Source organism: Nematolebias whitei, chromosome 3 (assembly GCF_014905685.2).
Source record: "Nematolebias whitei isolate Nwh7 chromosome 3, NemWhi1, whole genome shotgun sequence".
Lineage (NCBI taxonomy): Eukaryota > Metazoa > Chordata > Actinopteri > Cyprinodontiformes > Rivulidae > Nematolebias > Nematolebias whitei.
Window position 1 is genome coordinate 1,959,780 of NC_056500.1, and position 7,087 is coordinate 1,966,866.

The following is a 7,087-nucleotide window of genomic DNA, read 5'->3' on the forward strand; positions in this document are numbered from 1 at the left end:
TTGTCTGCGTGCAGATGTTTTTGTTTCTGCGTGCAGATGTTTTTGTTTCTGCGTGCAGATGTTGACACTGTCACACCTCTGCAGGCAGATGTGCTCGCTGGTCTCGCCTGCTAGTCGTGCACGTTGTGTTTCCCGTCTCGTCTTGTTAATTCATGTCTGTTGCCACCGTGATGAGCGCTGGTGGCGGCCGTTGACAGCAGCACGATGAAGAACCGCCCCGCTGCGATCGTGACTGGCACTTTGTAATTAACCGAATCCCTCCCTCGCCTCAAACGCAGACACGAGCAGAAGATAATCCGTCTTTTGACCGGACGTACGGGCCCGTTATCGTCTTTGCCTGCATCACGTTTCACGCCGTCTTCCTGCGGATTCTGGCGCAGCTCACAATGAGGCTGACTGAAAGCTTCATCCTCCTCATCCTCCGTGACGGCAGCACTTCCAACCGATTCGTCTCGGACGGGCACGTTCGGCTTCTTCGCTCAGATCCAGTTTTATTTCCTTTGTTTCAGAGTCACGGAGCCGTTCTTATGCAAATCACTGGTTTTATGTTGTTGTTGCTTCCTTCAATTAAAATTCCACAAGAATTCAGTTCTTTATAAAAGTGTCTGAAGAATCATCTGGATTGATCTGGACTAGTTTTTCTTTGGTGCCGCGTCCTCACATGACCTCTGTTGTGACTCGGAGATAAACTGGACTGGACCGAGTTCAAACTGGACCACAGCTGGTAAAGAATAAAACAGAGACTTCAGGTGAAACCTTCTGGACCTGGACCACAGTTTTAGACCCACACCCAGTTTCAGTGAAGCTGCCAAAAACCATCACTTCTGTTGTTTCTTGTTAAAATTTTAAAACTTTACAGCCATCCAGGCTTTTAGGTCTTGAAGATCTTTGATGACTGGAACATTTAAATGTTTTATGACGGACACCAGCGCCATTAAAAGCTCCAAATGAAAATGACGTGCACGCCTTCAGTGGTGGACTTCAGACACAGCCGAGCGCTGCACACGTCCGTCTACGTCTTCACTTTCTGAATTCTCTTAACTTTCTCCATGTTTGTGGGGCCCTGGGGACAATAAGTCAACAGGTGAGATGTGGGGGGACACCTGGACAAGTCCCCTGTCCATTTCAAGGACATGGAGACAAATGAGAGAATGACTCACAGCTGGCTCAGGGTTATCAGAGTAACTTAACATTCTGATTGAAAACAACAAAGTCCATGCTCAATAATCCAGGTATACAAGCCAACGTTTTTCAGTCGGGTCATCTGGACAGTTTCTTACAGAGTTTTGGTCTGAAATCCTGAGGATCCTTTCTTTTCTCTAAGTGTTGAGAAGCTCAAACGTGTCCTCACGTCCACGGGTGTCCAGGATGAAAGATGGATGAATTTGCTGAGTGACGGAAAGGTTTCTCTGCAGCGCAGCACAATTCATGAAACATTGAATTTGATCAGTGAAGAACTGGATGTTCTGATGTTCCTCAGAGCAAAAACAAGTCTGCACACGTCACAACGTTGCAGAACGTTACAGAACGTTGCAGAACGTTACAGAACGTTACAGAACATTAAATTATTCTGTATCATGTTTGAATTAAACTGCGTCCTTGTTCAAAATGATGCTGGAGAAAACAAAGAATTAAACTTTTACTTCACTGGTTTCTCCTCCCTGCTGTTGGTTCAGATTAAAGTGTGTGTGTGTGTGTGTGTGTGTGTGCGTGTGTGTGTGTGCGTGTGTGTGTGGGGGGTCTTTCTGTGGTCTTCTAAAAGCCGTTCAGTCTAATAATGATACAAACTGACGCAGTTTTCAACCAACAAAGAGAAGCAGAGACAGTTTGACCCAGTCAGAGCAGGAGCAGGGTGTGCTGTCTGGTTCATGGTGATCCAGGTGATCCAGGTGAGAGCATCCATCTGTTTTTCCTGGACTTTTTTCAAGGAGGACACATCTCTACCCTAAAGCCACGTGGCCGTTGGTAAGTGCGGCTCCACTCGGCTCTCGTCTTCTCGGTTCTTCTCGAGTGTAGATGGTTTGCCACCACAGTGGAGACATGTTTCCCCGCTCTGTGGGCAGGATCCTAACTGGTCATTGTGTTAGAGCCACTCCGATTGTTGTGTTGTTTTGCTGGGCAGGTCATCCAGTGATGTATCTTTTGACCAGGGCTTGATTTGTAAACCGATCGATGCCGAAACATAAATAGCGGGCTGGCTGAGGGTGGGGGGCGAGCAGAAAATAAAATATGAAAATCGGACTTCTTTTTGACATTTTGATCGCTTTATTTTGATCAATCTTGGCCGTAGTTTTGATCTGTGATTAATGTGAATAACACATCAAACATTTCTATTTTTTTACTGTAGCCTGAACTTTATTTATGATGTCTGGAATGTAGCAGGAGTTCAGACACATCAGCAGTTGTGCACGCTCTGTAGAGCTGTTGATCCTGTGCGTAACGTGCACTGTCCGCAGGACGCGCCGCTGAAGGTGTTGGATGAAGACACTCGCCCCCGCAGGACATGCTGTCCGTTTCCCTGCTGGGCAGGAGCGTGTGTGTGATTGTGTGCACGTGCTGCGGCTGGAACATCCACTCCACAGACTGGGCCCGCCAAGGGCAACGTCTCCTCTCGTATTTTTAATAAAGAATCAAAATCAAAATGTGCAATGACTTTGGACTTTCAGGGACGGAGATTTGAGTTGCCGGATTCAAGCAAACGGTTGCCGGAACGCACCGTGCCAAAATAAGCGAGTTCCCGGATCATGGTCCGGCATGTTCCAGCTCAAATTAAGCCCTGCTGCTGACTAGTCAACAGCTGCTGTCTGCTAAAACTGAAAACAGGAACACGTCTGCATTGGTTCTTGTCAGGAACTTATCAGATGTTTGAAGTCACTTAGAGAGGTCAAGGTGGAGAGCTTCAGATCTTTTTACAAGATATTCCAGGAAACAGGAGCGGAGTAGGAAATGGTCCTTTGGCCCAGTTCAGTCCTCACTGAGGGAACACTGCAGGTAACTCAACTGGTACGATGTGATGTGGAACCGATGAGAGTTGAGACGGTGGCAAAGTGTCATATCAGAACCACCATGAAGGTGCTGACATGTAATGAATTAATTAAATTCAGTTTAGTTTATTTGTATAATACTTTCTATAGTTAAGGTGTACTTTATATAGGAGAAAAGAAAAAACCATGTTAAGATAGGAATAATTACAAACACGTAGAGTAGAGCAGGTAAAGACAGCAGCAGTTCAATTCAGTTTATTTATAAAGCACCAAATCACAACCAAGTTGTCTCAGGGACTTTACAGGAACATTCACATAAAAGCCAGTTAGTAAAGTTCTCTATCTAAGGAATCCAGCAGACAAGTTGAATCTTGGCTTCGTTGCAGTCTCCCATCCTGAGCAAGCACAGTGGAGACAGTGGGAAGAAAAACTCGTTTTAACAGGAAGAAACCTCCAGCAGAACCAGCTCAGGACAAGAGACCATCTGCTTTGACCTGCTGGTTGAGAGGACAGGAAGGAGAGACAGACCAACACAGAATGGTAGGTCCAGGTCCAGATATAGGTCCAGGTCCAGATATAGGTCCAGGTCCAGATATAGGTCCAGATATAGGTCCAGATATAGGTCCAGGTCCAGGTGAACCTGAAAGACAAAAAACACATGTTAGGATAGAAAAAATAGTTACAAATACAAACCAGGTTGAGCAGAGTAAGTAAAGACAGCAGCAGAGTGAAAAGTGTGGTCAGTTTGTCCTCCAGCAGTCTAAGCCTATAGCAGCAGAACTAAGGGACAGCTCAGGAAACCCAAGCCGACCCTAACTATAGGATTTATCAAAAAGGAAAGTCTTAATCCCAGTTTAAAAACTGGACAATGTGTCAGCCTCATGGACAGAAACTGGAAGTTGGTTCCACAAGAGAGGAGCCTGAGAACTGAAAGATCTTCCTCCCATTCTGCTGCTGGAAACTCTAGGAACCACAAGTAAACCTGCAGTCTGAGAGCGAAGTGCTCTGTTAGTAAAATATGGAACAATAAGATCTGTAATATAAGATGGAGCTAGGTTGTTGAGAGCTTTGTAGGTTAGAAGTAAGATTTTGAATTCTATTCTGGATTTGACAGGGAGCCAATGGAGAGAAGCTAAAACTGGAGAGAGATGATCTCTCCCAGTAACTCCAGTTAAGACTCTGGCAGCAGCATGTTGGATCAACTGAAGACGTTTTAAAGAAGTATTTGGACACCCAGATAATAAACCATTGCAACAGTCCAGTCTAGACGTGACAAATGCATGGACCAGTTTTTCTGCATCATCTTTAGATCAGATGTTTCTAATGTTAGTGATATTACGCAGGTGGAAGAAGGAGGTTCTAGTAACGTTTTTAATGTGGGGGATAAAAGACGTGTCCTGATCAAAAGTAACACCAAGATTTTTAACATTAGAGCTGGAGGACAGATTAATGCATCTAAGGAGGGAGAAAGACTGAAACATTCATTCCTAAGGTGCTCAGGTCCAAAAACCAAAACCTCAGTCTTGTCTGTTCAACAGGAGAAAATTAAGGGTCATCCAGGTTTTTATGTCTTTAAGACATGCTTGTAGTCTAAGTAGCTGGTTGGATTCATTGGGTTTAATGGACAAATATAATTGTGTATCATCAGCATAACAATGAACATTTATCCCATGCTGTTTAATAACTTTACCTAATGTTGCCAGGCCATGTTATTATATAACTGGATCGCAGCTGATCCTGATCTAGTTAAAAGCCCGAGACCAGCCTGGCCCACCCATTAATCACATTCTAATGGTCCGGCCCTAATCTGGGTCAGTCCGGGCCGGGTTTCGGGTTTGGGTTAGAAATGACGGGTCTACCTGGAAATGTGGGCCAGTGTTGTGCCAAAAATTGATGGGATGCCAAATGGCGGCCACGGCAGTGTGCACGGGAGGACTTTAACAAGAATTTAACAAGATTAGCACCTAAAAACAATTGTCTGTTTGCTTGAAATTATAGTAAAGTTGTGTTTCAGTCTAACTTTTCTTAATAAAATTCATTCAACCTTTATTTAGACAGGTTAATCCCATTGAGCCTCGAGGACTCATTTACAGGAGAGACCTGATTATGAAAATGACTTTAACGGTCAAATCAGCTGCATTTCAAAAGTATTCGCTGCCTCAGTGCTCCGGGAGCGCGCAGAGGGAGGACAAAAAGAACGCTGCTTGTTTCTTCAAAATTTAACAAGAAAAGCACCTAAAACAATTCTTTGGACTTTCAAAAAAACAAAAACAAAGCAAAACAACAAAAAAATGTAGAAACGTTTCGTCTCTCATCCAAGAGACTTCCTCAGTCTGAGGTGCTGTTTTCAGCCACACCTGCATCATGAAGGACCCCACCCACCCAGCACACACACTTTTTGCCCCGCTCCCCTCAGGAAGGAGGTTGAGGAGCATTAAGTGTAGAACCACTAGACTGAGGAACAGCTTCTACCCTGAGGCTGTTAGACTCATGAATCTCTAACTAGAATAATCACTGTGAAAAACCACATCATGTTGCTGCTGATCTGTTCCATGTTGCTGCTGATCTGTTTCATGTTGCTGCTGATCTGTTTCATGTTGCTGCTGATCTGTTTCATGTTGCTGCTGATCTGTTCCATGTTGCTGCTGATCTGTTTCATGTTGCTGCTGATCTGTTTCATGTTGCTGCTGATCTGTTTCAATGTTGATGTGTTCATGCGTGCACATCTGCTCACAGACTCATGTTCATGTTTGTGCTGATGTTCAATGTTTTATGTTATGAGTGCTTAGTGTATATTTAGTTGATGTTTTTCTTAGTTCATATCTTAGATGTTATTACTGTTTTTCTTATACATTTTATTGTTGGATGTAACTGGGACCCTGTGTACATAATTTCGCTCCACCACATGTACCACATGAGGTGCGAATGACAATAAAGAAACTCTGACTCTGACTCTGAAAGTAGTACTGTTCAATTTTTTCAGTCAGAATTAATGCAAACAATCATATCTCAGCCAAAAATTGGTTTAATAAATATGGGGGGAAATCCATAAATACATCGCTTCAGCTTATACGTCACAGGGCATGTAAATTATGTAAAAAACTGTGACTTATAGGCCGAAAAATACGGTATGTCATCAGGTCCCACTGCCTTCACCTTCTTCATTCTTTTCAGAGCTTTCCAGACTTCACCCTCACTAATCTTTCCCACTTCCTGGTCCACAGTTTCTATGACCTCTACTACTCTACTACCGACCAGTTGGGGGGGTGCAGATCGGTTCGGTAGTTCGGCACGGTTGGTTTTGTTAACAGGGTGGGGCGCCCCGCTTGTATAATGGTAGGGGAAACACTGACATACTTATTTCATGAAATTAGCATATCTTGATATCATTTATTTTTCCCGGCAAGTTTTTTTTTACTAGTATTATCGTGAACGATATGATATGGCCCAGCCCTAACCTCTACTCTTCTTTCTCTTTCATTCTCTTCATTCATTAGCTCCTCCAAGTACTCCTTCCATCTTCCCGTCACACTCTCCTCACTTGTTAGAACATTACCATTCCTACCATCCCGCTGCTCAACTGCCTGGCTGACATCAGGGACTGGATGGCTTTAAACTTCTTAAGTTTCAATGAAAAGAAGTCTAAGTCATGTTGTTCCCTCCCAACGACACAATCACAAACCACTGCATCGACCTCTCCGCTCTAACCCTGTCAGAAAAACAAAGAGTCACTAATCTGGGCGTGATAATGGACCCTTCCCTGAAACTTAACAATCATGTAAACATGATTGTTAAATCATGTTTCTTCCAACTGAGGCGGCTGTCTAAACTGAAGCCCATATTGTCCAAAAAGAACCTGGAGACAGTAATACATGCATTCATTACATCTAGGCTTGATTACTGCAATTCACTCCTGTTTGGTATCAGTCAGACCTCCATTGCACGACTACAACTGGTCCAGAATGCAGCAGCACGATTTTTAACCAGTACAGGCAATAGAGAGCACATTACAACAGTTTTGGCCTCACTGCACTGGTTACCAGTTCACTTTCGAATCCAGTTCAAAATACTCCTGTATGTCTACAAATCACTGAACAGTGTCG

The 7,087-nt window shown here is 43.8% G+C and overlaps 1 protein-coding gene across 1 annotated transcript in view; it reads left to right on the forward strand.

Moving 5' to 3' along the window:
• The window catches only part of wdr18 (WD repeat domain 18), a 30,166-nt gene that overhangs the window by 10,127 nt on the left and 12,952 nt on the right, over window positions 1-7,087 (forward strand). The gene's annotated exons all lie outside the window — the stretch shown is intronic.